The 15663-nt window shown below is 36.2% G+C and overlaps 1 protein-coding gene across 2 annotated transcripts in view; it reads right to left on the bottom strand.

Annotated features, from left to right (window-relative positions):
• The window catches only part of ZC3H12B (zinc finger CCCH-type containing 12B), a 490484-nt gene that overhangs the window by 400687 nt on the left and 74134 nt on the right, over window positions 1–15663 (bottom strand). The window lies entirely within an intron of this gene.

The raw sequence follows: 15663 nt of genomic DNA, 5'->3' as shown, positions 1-15663 counted from the left end.
ATTGTGAAAATGACCATAGTGCCAAAAGCATTCTACAAATTCAATGCAATTTGAATCAAAATACCACCATCATTCATCACAGAACTAGAAAAAAACATGGTATTCAAATGAATAGAAAAAGGGGGAATCTTCCCTAACTCATTTTACGAGGCCAGCATCATCCTGATACCAAAGTCTGGCAGAGACACAACAACAAAAAAAAAAAAAAGAAAGAGAGAGAATTTTAGAACAATATCCTTGATGAACATCGATGTAAAAATCCTCAATAAGATACTGGCAAACCGCATCCAGCAGCACATCAAAAAGCTTATCCACTATGATAAAGTCAGCTTCATCCCTGGGATGCAAGGCTGGTTAAACATACACAAATCAATAAACGTAATCCATCAAATAAACAGAACAAAAGACAAAAACCACAGGATTTTGTCAACAGATCCAGAAAAGGCCTACAACAAAATTCAATAGTGCTTCATGCTAAAAACTCTCAATAAACTACGTATTGATGGGATGTATCTCAAAATAATAAGAGATATTTATGAGAAACCCACAGCCAATATCATACTGAATGGGCAAAAACTGGAAGCATTCCCTTTCAAAACTGGCACAAGACTTCTTAACTTTCAGTCTCGTTGATCTGTCTAATGTTGACAGGCGGTTGTTAAAGTCTCCCATTATTATTGTGAGGGAGTCTGTCTCTTTCTAGGTCTCTAAGGACTTGCTTTATGAACCTGGGTGCTCCTGTATTGGGTGCATATATATTTAAGATAGTTAGCTCTTCTGGTTGAATTGATCCCTTTACCATTATGTAATGGCCTTCTTTGTCTCTTTTGATCTATGCTGGTTTAAAGTCTGTTTTATCAGAGACTAGGATTGTAACCCCTGCCTTTTTTTGTTTTCCATTTGCATGGTAGATCTTCCTCCATCCCTTTATTTTGAGCCTATGTGTGTCACTGCACGTGAGATGGGTTTCCTGAATACAGCACACTGATGGGTCTTGACTCTTTATCCAATTTGCCAGTCTGTCTCTTTTAATTGGAGCACTTAGCCCATTTACATTCAAGGATAATATTGTTATGTGTGAATTTGATCCTGTCATTATAAAGTTAGATGGCTATTTTGCTCGTTAGTTGATGCAGTCTCCTCCTAGCCTCGATGGTCTTTACAATTTGGCATGTTTTTGCAGTAGCTGGTACAGGTTGTTCCTTTCCATGTTTAGTGCTTCCTTCAGGAGCTCTTTTAGGGCAGGCCTGGTGGTGACAAATTCTCTCAGCATTTGCTTGTCTGTGAAGGATTTTATTTCTCCTTCACTTATGAAGCTTAGTTTGGCTGGATATGAAATTCTGGGTCGAAAATTCTTTTCTTTAAGAATGTTGAATAATGGCCCCCACTCTCTTCTAGCTTGTAGACTTTCTCGAATTGAACTCAGCTCTTCACCACACGGACCTAATAGACATCTACAGAACTCTCCATGCCAAATCAGCAGAATATACATTCTTCTCAGCACCACACCACACTTATTCCAAAATGGACCACATAGTTGGAAGTAAAGCTCTCCTCAGCAAATGTAAAAGAACAGAAATTATAACAAACTGTCTCTCAGACCACAGTGCAATCAAGCTAGAACTCAGGATTAAGAAACTCACTCAAAACCGCTCAACTACATGGAAACTGAAAAATCTGCTCCTGAATGACTACTGGGTACATAACGAAATGAAGGCAGAAATAAAGATGTTCTTTGAAACCAATGAGAAGAAAGACACAACATACCAGAATCTCTGGGACACATTCAAAGCAGTGAGTAGAGGGAAATTTATAGCACTAAATGCCCACAAAAGAAAGCAGAAAAGATCCAAAATTGACACCCTAACATCACAATTAAAAGAACTAGAGAAGCAAGAGCAAACACACTCAAAAGGTAGTAGAAGGCAAGAAACAACTAAGGTCAGAGCAGAACTGAAGAAAACAGACACAAAAAACCGTTCAAACAATCGATGAATCCAGGAGCTGTTTTTTGAAAAGATCAACAAAATTGATAGACCGCTAGCAAGGCTAATAAAGAAGAAAAGAGAGAAGAATCAAATAGACGCAATAAAAAATGATAAAGGGGATATCACCACCGATCCCACAGAAATACAAACTACCATCACAGAATACTATGAACACCTCTACGCAAATAAACTAGAAAATCTAGAAGAAATGGATAAATTCTGTGACACATACACCCTCCCAAGACTAAACCAGGAAGAAGTTGAATCTCTGAATAGACCAGTAACAGGATCTGCAATTGAGGCAATAATTAATAGCTTACCAACCAAAAAAAGTCCAGGACCAGATGGATTCACAGCCAAATTCTACCAGAGGTAAAAGGAGGAGCTGGTACCATTCCTTCTGAAACTATTCCAATCAACAGAAAAAGAGGGCATCCTCCCTAACTCATTTTATGAGGCCAGCATCCTAATACCAAAACCTGGCAGAGACACAACAAAAAAAGAGAATGTTAGACTAATATCCCTGATGAACATCGATGCAAAAATCCTCAATAAAATACTGGCAAACCGAATCCAGCAGTACATCAAAAAGCTTATCCACCATGATCAAGTGAGTTTCATCCCTGGGATGCAAGACTGGTTCAACATACGCAAATCAATAAACATAATTCAGCATATAAACAGAACCAACGAAAAAAACCACATGATTATCTCAATAAATGTAGAAAAGGCCTTCGACAAAATGAAATAAAGCTTCATGCTAAAAAAAACTCTAAATAAATTAGGTATTGATGAGACGTATCTCAAAATAATAAGAGCTATCTATGACAAACCTGCAGCCAATCCCACACTGAATGGGCAAAAACTGCAAGCATTAACTTTGAAAACTGGCACAAGACAGGGATGCCCTCTCTCACCACTCCTATTCAACATAGTGTTGGAAGTTCTGGCCAGGACAATCAGGCATGGTAAAGAAATAAAGGGCATTCAATTAGGGAAAGAGGAAGTCAAATTGTCCCTGTTTGCAGATGACATTTCTAAATATTTAGAAAACCCCATTGTCTCAGCCGAAAATCTCCTTAACCAGATAAGCAACTTCAGGAAAGCCTCAGGATACAAAATCAGTGTGCAAAAATCACAAGCATTCCTACACCAATAACAGACAAACACAGAGCCAAATCATGAGTGAACTCGCATTCACAATTGCTTCAAAGAGAATAAAATACGTAGGAATACAACATACAAGGGATGTGAAGGACTTCTTCAAGGAGAACTAGAAACCACTGCTCAATGAAATAAAAGAGGATACAAACAAATGGAAGAACATTCCATGCTCATGGGTAGGAAGAATCAATATCATGAAAATGGCCATACTGCCCAAGGTAATTTATAGATTCAATGCCATCCCCATCAAGCCACCAATGACTTTCTTCACAGAATTGGGAAAAACTACTTTAAAGTTCATATGGAACCAAAAAAGAGACCGCATTGCCAAGTCAATCCTAAGCCAAAAGAACAAAGCTGCAGGCATCACGCTACCTGACTTCAAACTATACTACAAGGCTACAGTAATCAAAACAGCATGGTACTGGTACCAAAACAGAGATATAGACCAATGCAACAGAACAGAGCCCTCAGAAATAATGCCGTATATCTACAACCATCTGATCTTTGACAAACCTGACAAAAACAAGAAATGGAGAAAGGATTCTCTATTTAATAAATGGTGCTGGGAAAATTGACTAGCCATATGTAGAAAGCTGAAACTGGATCCCTTCCTTACACCTATACAAAAATTAATTCAAGATGGATTAAAGACCTGAATGGTAGACCTAAAACCATAAAAACCCTAGAAGAAAACCTAGGCAATACCATTCAGGACATCGGCATGGGCAAAGACTTCATGTCTAAAACACCAAAAGCAATGGCAACAAAAGCCAACATTGACAAATGGGATCTAATTAAACTAAAGAGCTTCTGCATACCAAAAGAAACTATCATCAGGGTGAGCAGGCAACCTACAGAATGGCAGAAAATTTTTGCAATCTACTCATCTGACAAAGAGCTAATATCCAGAATCTACAATGAACTCCAACAAATTTACAAGGAAAAAAGAAACAACCCCATCAAAAAGTGGACGAAGTATACGAACAGACAGTTCTCAAAAGAAGACATTTATGCAGCCAAAAGAAACATGAAAAAATGCTCATCATCACTGGCCATCAGAGAAATGCAAATCAAAACCATAATGAGATACCATCTCACACCAGTTAGAATGGCGATGATTAAAATGTCAGGAAACAAAACGCGCTGGAGAGGATGTGGAGAAATAGGATCATTTTACACTGTTGGTGGGAATGTAAACTAGTTCAACCATTGCGCAAGTCAGTGTGGCGATTCCTCAGGGAGCTTGAAATAGAAATACCATATGACCCAGTCATCTCATTACTGGGTATATAACCAAAGGATTATAAATCCTGCTGCTATAAAGACACATTCACACGTATGTTTATTGCGGCACTATTCACTATAGCAAAGACGTCAGAGAAACCCAAATGTCCAACAATGATAGACTGCATTAAGAAAATTGAGCACATATATACCATGGAATACTATGCAGCAATAAAAAATGAAGAGTTCATGTCCTTTGTAGGGACATGGATGACGCTGGAAACCATCATTTTCAGCAAACTATCGCAAGGACAAAAAACCAAACACTGCATGTTCTCACTCATAGGTGAGAATTGAACAATGAGAACACATGGACACAGGAAGGGGAATATCACACACTGGGGCCTGTTGTGGGGTAGGGGGAGAGGGGAGGGATAGCATGAAGCGATATACCTAATGTTAAATGACAAGTTGATGGGTGCAGCACACCAACATGGCAAATGTATACATATGTAACAAACCTTCATATTGTGCACATGTACCCTAAAATTAAAAGGAAAATAAAAAATAAAAAAAAAGAAAATTGGCACAAGACAGGGATGTCCTCTCTCACCACTCCTATTCAACATAGTATTGGAAGTTCTGGACAAGGCAATCAGGCGGGAGAAAGAAATAAAGGGTATTCAATTAGGAAAAGAGGAAGTTAAATCGTCCCTGTTTGCAGATGACATTTTTAAATATTTAGAAAACCCCATCGTCTCAGCCCAAAATCTCCTTAACCTGTTAAGCAACTTCAGGAAAGCCTCAGGATACAAAATCAGTGTGCAAAAATCACAAGCATTCCTATACACCAATAACAGACAAACAGAGCCAAATCATGAGTGAACTCCCATTCACAATTGCTTCAAAGAGAATAAAATATCTAGGAATCCAACTTACAAGGGATGTGAAGGACCTCTTCAAGGAGAATTACAAACCACTGCTCAATGAAATAAAAGAGGACACAAACAAATTGAAGAACATTCCATGCTCATGGGTTGGAAGAATCAATATCATGAAAATGGCCATAGTGCCCAAGGTAATTCATAGATTCAATGCCATCCCCATCAAGCTACCAATGCCTTTCTTTGCAGAATTGGAAAAAAACTACTTTAAAGTTCATATACAACCAAAAAGGAGCCCGCATTGCCAAGACAATCCTAAGCTAAAAGAACAAAGCTGGAGGCATCACGCTACCTGACTTCAAACTATACTACAAGGCTATAGTAACCAAAATAGCATGGTACTGGTACCAAAACAAAGATATAGGCCAATGGAACAGAACCCGCCCTCCAGAAATAATACCATACATCTAGAACCATCTGATCTTTGACAAACTTGATAAAAACAAGAAATGGGGAAACGATTCCCTATTTAATAAATGGTGCTGGGAAAACTGACTAGCCATATGTAGAAAGCTGAAACTGGAATCCTTCCTTACACCTTATACAAAAATTAATTCAAGATGGATTAAAGACTTACATGTAAGATCTAAAACCATAAAAACCATAGAAGAAAACCTAGGCAATACCATTCAGGACATAGGCATGGGCCAGGACTTCATGACTAAAACACCAAAAGCAATGGCAACAAAAGCCAAAATTAACAAATGGGATCTAATTAAACTAAAGAGCTTCTGCACAGCAAAATAAACTTTCATCAGAGTGAACAGGCAACCTACAGAATGGGAGAAAATTTTTACAATCTACCCATGTGACAAAGGTCTAATATCCAGATTCCACAAAGAACTTAAACACATTTACGAGAAAAAATCAAACAACCCCATCAAAAAGTGGGCAAAGGATATGAACAGACACTTCTCAAAAGAAAACATTTATGCAGCCAACAGAAACATGAAAAAATGCTCATCATCACTGGCCATCAGAGAAATGCAAATCAAAACCACAATGAGATACCATCTCACACCAGTTAGAATGGCCATCATTAAAAAGTCAGGAAACAACAGGTGCTGGACAGGATGTGGAGTAATAGGAACACTTTTATACTGTTGGTGGGACTGTAAACTAGTTCAACCATTGTGGAAGTGTGGCAATTCATCAAGGATCTAGAACTAGAAATACCATTTGACCCAGCCATCCCATTCCTGGGTATATACCCAAAGGATTACAAATCATGCTGTTATAAAGACACATGCACATGTATGTTTATTGCGGCACTATTCACAATAGCAAAGACTTGGAACCAACCCAAATGTCCAACAATGATAGACTGGATTAAGAAAATGTGGCACATATACACCATGGAATACTATGCAGTCATAAAAAAGGATGAGTATGTCCTTTGCAGAGACATGGATGAAGCTGGAAACCATCATTATGAGCAAACTATCACAAGAACAGAAAACCAAACACCGCATGTTCTCACTCATAGGTGGGAATTGAACAACAAGAACACTTGGACACAGGGTGAGGAACATCACACACTGAGGCCTGTTGTGGGTTGGGGGAGGGGGGAGGGGGGAGGGATAGCATTAGGAGATATACCTAATGTAAATGATGACGAGCTAATAGGTGCAGCACACCAACATGGCACATGTATACATATGTAACACACCTGCACGTTGTACACATGTACCCTAGAACTTAAAGTATAATTAAAAAAAAGAAAAAAAAATCCTAAAATTGAAGTGGAACCAGAAAAGGGCCTGCATACCCAAAGCAAGATTTAGCAAAAAGAAGAAATCTGGAGGCAACACATTATCTGACTTCAAATTATACTGTAAGTCCATAGTCACCAAAACAGCATGGTATTGGTATAAAAATAGGCACATAGACCAATGGAACAGAATAGAGAACCCATAAATAAACCCAAATACTTACATTCAGCTGATCTTAGACAAAGCAAACAAAAACCTGAAGTGAAGAAAGGACACCTTATTCAACAAATTGGCAACAGATAATTGGCAAGCTATATGTTGAACAATCAAACTGGATCTCATCTCTTACCTTATACAAAAATCAACTCAAGATTGCTCAAAGACTTAAATCTAAGACCTGAAACTGTAAAGATTCTAGAAAAAAACATCAGAAAAACCCTTCTGGAAATTGGCTTAGGCAATGACTTCACGACCAAGAACCCAAAAGCAAATGCAACAGAAACAAAGATAAATAGATGGGACCTACTTAAACTAAAAAGCTTCGGCACAGTAAAGGAAATAATCAGCAGAGTTAACACACAACCCACAGACTGGGAGAAAATCTTCACAATTTGACAAAGGACTAATATCAAGAATCTAAAAGGAACTCAAACGAACAAGAAAAAAACAATCCCATCAAAAAAGTAAGGAAAGGACATGAAGAGACAATTCTCAAAAGAAGATATACAAATGGCCAAAAAGTATATGGAAAAATGCTCAACATCACTGATCAGGGAAATGCAAATCGAAATCACAATGTGATATCGTCTCACTCTTTCAGGAATGGTCATTATGAAAAAATTTAAAAAGTACATGTTGGCATCAATGTAGTGAAAAGGGAAGACTTTTATACTGTAGGTGGGAATGTAAACTGGTACAAACCACTATTGAAAACAGTGGAGGAGATTCCTTAAAGAACTAAAAGTAGGTCTACTGTTTGATTCAGCAATCCCACTACTAGGTATCTACCCAGAGGAAAACAAGGCATTACATGAAAAAGATACATGCACATGCATGTTTATAGCAGCACAATTTGCAATTGCAAAAACATGGAACCAGCCCAAATGCCCAACAATCAATGAGTGGATAAAGAAAATGCTGTAAATATATACCATTGAATAGTACTCAGCAATAAAAATGAGTGAAATAATGGCATTCACAGCAACCTGCATGGAAGTGCAGACTATTATTTTAAGTGAAGTAACTCAGGAAGGGAAAACCAAATATCATTATGTTTTCACTCATATGTGGGAGCTAAGCTATGAGGATGCAAAGGCATAAGAATAATACATTGGACTTTGGGGACTTGGGGAAAAGGGTGGGGGGTGGCGAGGGATAAAAGTCTACACATTGGGTACAGTTTACCCGGCTCGGATGATGGGTGCACCAAAATCTCAGAAATCACTACTAAAGAACTTATTCATGTAATCACATACCACCTGTTCCATGAAACCTATGGAAACAGAAAAATAAAAAAATTAAAAATTTCATGTACCCCCTAAATATATAAACCTATTATGTACCCACAAAAATTTAAAAACTTTTTAACGTAAAAAATACATTGTAAACATTTGTGGAAAGTAAAAAAAAAAAAAAAAAAAAATCCTGAGACACAACTAATGCAGTGCTGAAAGAGAAATTAATAGCACTAATTGAATAAGTCAAAAAAGAATAAAAGTCTCAAGTTCATAATCTGAGCTCCCACCTCAAGAACCTAGAAACAGAACATAATCCCAAAACAAGTGAAAGAAAGGAAATATTAAATAAAATCAGATAAATCAATGAACTTGAATAAATTATTTGAATATTAGAGAAAAATCAATTAAACAAATATCTGGTTCTCTGAAAATATCAATAAAATCAGTAAATCTCAATCAAGATGGACAAAGAAAAAAGTAAAAAACACAATTTATTAGTATCAAGAATGAAACAGGGGATGTGAGTATAAAACCTGCAGACATGAAAAGAATAATATGGTAATACTATGATGAGCTCTTCACACAGACATCTGACAACTTAGGTAAAATAAACTGTTTATTATAAAATAGAAACTCTCACAAGAAATTCAATATGAAATATATTATTAGAATAGCTCTAGAACTCTAGAGAAAATTGAATTCATAATTTTCAAATTCCCAAAAAGAAATCTCCAATCACAGATGGTTTCACCAATTAAGTCTACCAAATATTAAAAGAATTACAACCAATTGTTTATAATCTTTTCCAGAATGTAAAGAACTCTTTCCAATTCATTTTATGAAGCTACTATTTCACTGATATCAAATTTAGGAAAAAAAAAAGCGTACAAGAAAACTGCAGACCAATATCCCTCATGAACAAAATACAAAAATATTTAGCAGACTACTGGCAAATAAAATTCAGCAGAAAATTTTAATAGGTATCATGACCAACTGGGCTTCATTCCAGTGGTATAAGACTTGCTCAATATTCAAACATACAGAAATCAATGTACTTCACCATATTAACAGGCTAAAGATGAATATATATATATGTATATGTGTATATTTACAATATATATACAAGCATATCTCAGATATTGTGGTTTCAATTCCACACAAATGCCTAGAGCAAGTATCTCAATAAAGTGAGTCACATAAATTTTTCGGTTTCTCAGTGCATATAAAAGTTATGTTTATACTACACTGCAGTCTCTTAAGTATGCAATAGCATTATGTCTAGAAATGTACATACCTTAATTTAAAAATACTTCATTGTTAAAAATGCTATCTGAGCCTTCATTGAGTTGGAATGTTTTTGCTAGTGGAGGGTCTTTCCTCGATGTTGACAGCTGCTGACTGATCAGGGTGGTGGTTCCTGAAGGTTGGAGTGCTGTGGCATTTTCTTAAAATAAGACAACAATGAAGTTTGCAACATCAATGGATTCTCATGCAAGATTTCTCTCTAGCATGCAATGCTGTTTGATGGCATTTTTTTTTTTTTTAAACAAGGTCTCATTCTCTCACCCAGGTTGGAGTGCAGTGGTGTAATCATGGCTCACTGCAACCTCAAACTCCTGGCCTCAAGTGATCCTCCCACCTTGGTCTCCCAAATCACTGGGATTACAGGCATGAGCCCACACACCTTGCCTGATTGCATTTTACCCACAGTAGAACTTCTCTCAAAACTGGAGTAATCCTCTCAAATCCTGCCACTGCTTAATCAACTAGGTTTATGTAATATTCTAAATCTTTTGTTGTCATTTCAACAATGTTCATAGCATCTTCACCAGGAGTAGATTCCTCTCAAGAAACCACTTTTTTGCTCAGCCATAAGAAGCAACTCTTCATCCATTATAGTTGTATCACGAAATTGCAGCAATTCCGTCACATATTCAGTCTCCACTTCTAATTCTACTTGTCTTGCTATCTCCATCACATCAACAGTGGCTTCCTTCACAGAAGTCTTTAACCCCTCAATGTCATCCATAAGGGTTGGAATCAACATATTCCAAATTCCTGTTAATGTTGATATTTTGACTTCCTCCCCTGAAGTAAAAATGTCCTTAATGGCATCTATAACACTGAATCATTTCCAGAAGGTTTTCAATTTATTTTTCCAAGATCCATCAGAGGAATCATTATCTCTGGCAGCTAGAGCCTTATGAAATGTATTTCTTAAGTAAGACTTGAAAGTCAGAATTACTCGTTGATCCACAGGCTGTAGAAGGGATATTCTGTTATCAAGCATGAAAACAACATTAATCTCTTTGTACATCTCCATCAGAGCTCTTGGGTGACTAGATGCACTGTCAATAAGCAGTAATATTTTAACAGGAGTCCTTCTGAGCAGTAGGTCTCAACAGTGGGCTTAAAACATTCAGTAAACCATGCTGTAAACAGGTATGCTGTCATCCAGGCTTTACAGTTCCATCTATAGAGCTTAGACTGAGTCGATTTAGCATACTTTTTAATGGTCCTAGGATTTTAGAATGGTAAATGAGCATTGGCTTCAACTTAAAGTCACCATCTGCATTAGCCCCTAACAAGAGAGTCAGCCTGTGCTTTCAGGCCAGATGTTGACTTCTCCTAGACGGCAGCTCCTTCCAATAGAAGGGTGTTTTATCAACATTGAAAATCTGCTGTCTATTGTAACCGCCTTCCTCAACTATCTTAGCTAGTTCTTGTGGAGTACTTGCTGCAGCTTTTCCATCAGCACTTGCTGCTTCACCTTGTATTTTTATGTTATGAAGACAGCTTCTTTCCTTAAACCTCATGAACCAACTTCTGGTAGCTTCCAATTTTTATTCTGCAGCTTCTTCACTTCTCTCAGCCCTCATATAATTGAAGACAGTTAGGGCCTTGCTCTGAATTAGGCTATGGCTTAAGGGAATTTTGTGGCTTATTAGATCTTCTATCCAGACCATTAGAAGTTTCTTCCTACCACCAATAAGACAGTTTTACTTTCATGTCATTTATGTGTTTACTGGAGTAGCACTTTTAATTTCTCTTAAGAACTTTTACTTTACACAACTTGGCTGTTTGGTGCAAGCAACCTGTTTTCAGACTATCTTGGCTTTCAAAATGCCCTCTTCACTAAGTGTAATCATTTCTGGCCTTTGATCTAAAGTGAGAAATATGCTACTCTTCTTTTCACTTGAACATTTAGAGGCCATTGTGTCTCAGAAAATAGGGCGACAAGATGAGAGGGAAAGAGACAGGAAATGGGAGGGGGAGGGGGTTAATGGCCAGTCCATGGAGTAATCAGAACACACACATTTATTGATTTATTTTGTCATCTTATATGGGCATGGTTTGTGGCACCTCAAAACAATTAGAATATAGCATCAAAGATAACTGATCACAAATCACCATAATAGATATAATGACAATGAAAAAGGTTGAAATATTGTGAGAATTATCATTATCAAAATGTAACACATACTTTTGGAAAAATGGCACCCATAGACTTGCTTGACATAGAGTTGCCAAAACCCTTCAATTTGCAAAAAAAAAAAAAAAAATTGCAATACTTGCAAATTGCAATAAAGTGAAGCACAATAAGACAAAGTATATATATCCTTCAGTGCAGAAAAAGCATTTGCTAAAATTCAACACATGTACATGATAAAGACTCTCCGAAAACCAGGAATACATGGGAATGTCCTCAACTTGATAAAGAACATCTACAAAATGCCTACAGCTAGCATTATACTTGATGGTGAAAAGCTGAATGTTTTCTCCCTACAATTGGGAACAAGGCAAGGATGTATGCTCTTACTACTCCTAATCGATATAGTTCTAGTCATTCCAAACACTGCAATAAGGCAAGATCAGGATGTAACAGTATACAAATTGGAAAGGAAGAAATAATAGTATCCCTATTAGCAGATGACATACTGTCTATGTAGAAAATCCCAAGGCACCCACAAAACACTCCCAGAACTAATAAGTGAATTCAGCAAGGTCTCAGGATACAAGATCAACATAAAATCAAATGTATCTCTAAATATTAGCAATGACCATGTGAACAACAAAATTAAAAAATACAATACCATTTATAATTTACATTTGGCCAAAAGGCTGAAATACTTAGGTATAAATTTAACAAAATATAGAGAGGATCTGTATGCTGAAAACTACACAATGATGATGAAAAAGTATTAGAGGAGATTTAAATAGATGCAGAGATATGAATTCATGGATTGGAATACTTAGAAATATGTCAATTTTCCCTAAATAAATATACAGACTTAACATAATTCCTACAAAAACCCTAGAAAGATGTTTGGTAGATATAGACAAGATTATTCTAAAATGTATATGGAAAGATAAAGAAACTAAAACAGTTAAAACAATTTTGAAAACAAGAAAGTGGAAAGAAACATTCTTCCTGATTCGAACAGTAATCAAGATTGTGTAGAATTAATGCTGGAATAGACAGGCTAGTGGAACAGAAATAGACCCAAATAAATATGCCTAATTTTTGACAGAGGTGCAAATTTAAGTTGCCTTTTCAAAAATGGAATGCTAGAGCAATTGTGCATCCATAGGTAATAAACCTCTATCTGATTCTTATGTCTTATACCAAAGTTACTCAAAATGGTTCAAAGACTTGAATGTAATACAACAAACTATAAAACTTTTAGCCAAAAAAAAAAGCAGAAGAAAATACATAGGATCTAGGGCTAGGCAGAATTTTTAGACTTAACACCAAAAGCACAATCCATAAAAGAAAAATCGATAGACTGAATTTTATCAAATATAAAATTTTTGTTCTGCAAAATACCCTGTTAAGAAGATGAAAGACAAACTACAAGCTAGGATAAAATATTTAACTGCATATCCAATAAAGGAGCAGAATCTAGAATGTAGTCTCAAAATTCAAGAGTAAAAATAAATCAAATTAGAAAGTAAGTAAAAGGCATGAAAATACATTTTAGCAAAGAGGATATACAGATGGCAAATACGCACATAAAAAGATGATGAACATCAGTAGCCACTAAGGAAATGCAAATTAAAAACACAAATGAGATATCACTGCACACCTCTCAGATGGGCTAAAATACAAAGTAGTCCAATAAGCGCAGGAAAAGATGCTCAGCATCATTACTCATTAGGGAAATGCAAAACAAAACCATGAGATACACCTCATGCCCACTAGGATGGCTATTAACAAAATGATAATAACAAGTGTTGATGAAGATGTGGATAAATTAGAACCTTATACATTTGCTGGAGAGAATATAAAATGGTACATCTACTTTGCAAAACAGTCTGACAGTTTCTCAGTAAATTAAACATAAAGTTAGCACATGACCCGGCAATTCCACTCCCTGGGTGTACACTCATGAGAACTGAAACAATGTGTCAACAAAAAGACTTGTACAAAAATGTTCATAACAGCATTATTCATAACAACCAAAAGACAGAAACAACCCAAGTGTTCATTAACTAGTGAATGGATAAACTACATGTAGTATATCTATAAATGGAATATTGTTTGGGCATTAAAATGAATGAAGTACTGATACAGGCTACCACATGCATAGACCTAGAAAACATACAAAGTGGAGGAAACTAGTCACAAAAGACCACAAATGTTATGATTACATTTAGATGAAATGCTCAGAATAGACAAATCTGTTAAAACAGAAAGATTAGTGGTTGCCTTGGGCTGAAGGAAATGCGTCAATTAGGGGATGATGGCTAAGAGATGCAGGATTTATTTTGGGGGTAATGAAAATGTTCTAACATGAATTGTAATGGAATCATAACTTTGAAAATATCAAAAGCCATCAAATTGTACACTTTAAGCAGGTGTATTGTATGATGTATAAATTATATCTCAGTAAAGGTGTCCCCAAAGTAAAATACAATGATGAAGGCAACAATAATCTGGTGGCTAATAAGAGTATTTTAGTCATTATGTACTCTAGGAATATACTGAAGGAGGTTGCTTATGTTGAATTGTACTAGTACCTGAATTAACCCTGAAGTACTGGCACCATGGTGAAACTGGATGTTTCAGACAAAAGCTGGGGCAAACCCAGAAAACCTTGAAGATATGTATAGTCAGCATCACATAATCATGTTTTGGTCAACAGTGGATCACATATATGACGGTGGTCCCATAAGATTATGATAGAGCTGAAAAATTCCCATCACCTAGTGACTCTGCAACCATTATAACATTGTAGCAAAAGACATTACTCATATGTTCGTGGTGATGCTGGTGTAAACAAACATACTATGCTACCAGTCATACAAATGTAGAGCATATGCAATTATAGACAGTAAATAACACTTGACAATGATAATAACTGTTACTGGTTTCCGTATTTACTTCACTATAGTTTTTATTGTTATTTTAGAGTGTACACTTTCTACTTAGTTTCTTTTTTTAAGTTAACTGTAAAACAGCCTCAGGCAAGTCCTCCAGGAGGTATTCCAGAAGGCATTGTTATCATAGTAGGTGACAGCTTCATGTATGTTATCACCCCTGAAGATCTTCTAGTGGCACAAGATGTGGAAGTTGAAGAGAGTGATACTGATGATCCTGGCCCTGCGTTGGCCTACGCTAATGTGTGTGTGTCTTCGCTTTGACAAAACGTTTTAAAAGTTAAAACAAAGAAATTAAATTAAAATAGAAAAGCTTATAGACTAAGGATATAAAGAACATAAATTGTATAGCTATAAAATGTGTTTGCATTTTAAGCTAAGTGTTACTATAAATAAATTAAAAAGTTAAAACGTTTTTAAAATTCACGAAATTAAAAGTTATAGTAAGCGAAGGTTAATTTATTATTAAATAAAAATTTAAAAATAAATTTTCTGTAGTCTAAGCATACAGTGTTTATAAAGTCTACAGTATGTATAGCAATGTCCTAGGTTTTCACATTGAATCGCCACTCACTCACTGACATACCCAGAGCAACTTCCAGTTCTGCAAGCTCCATTCACCGTAAGTGTCAAATATAGGTGTACCATTTTTAATCTTTTATACCATATTTTTACTGTCCATTTTCTATGTTTAGAGACACAAACACTTGTCTTTGGATTACAACTGCCTGCAGTATTTACTATAGTCACAGCTGGAGAAGTTTGCAGCCTAGGAGCACAAAGCTATACC

The sequence above is a fragment of the Symphalangus syndactylus genome, chromosome X, assembly GCF_028878055.3.
Source record: "Symphalangus syndactylus isolate Jambi chromosome X, NHGRI_mSymSyn1-v2.1_pri, whole genome shotgun sequence".
NCBI classification, from domain to species: Eukaryota; Metazoa; Chordata; class Mammalia; order Primates; family Hylobatidae; genus Symphalangus; species Symphalangus syndactylus.
Note: the sequence above shows the minus strand (reverse complement) of the source record. Positions and strands in the feature narration are given on the sequence as shown.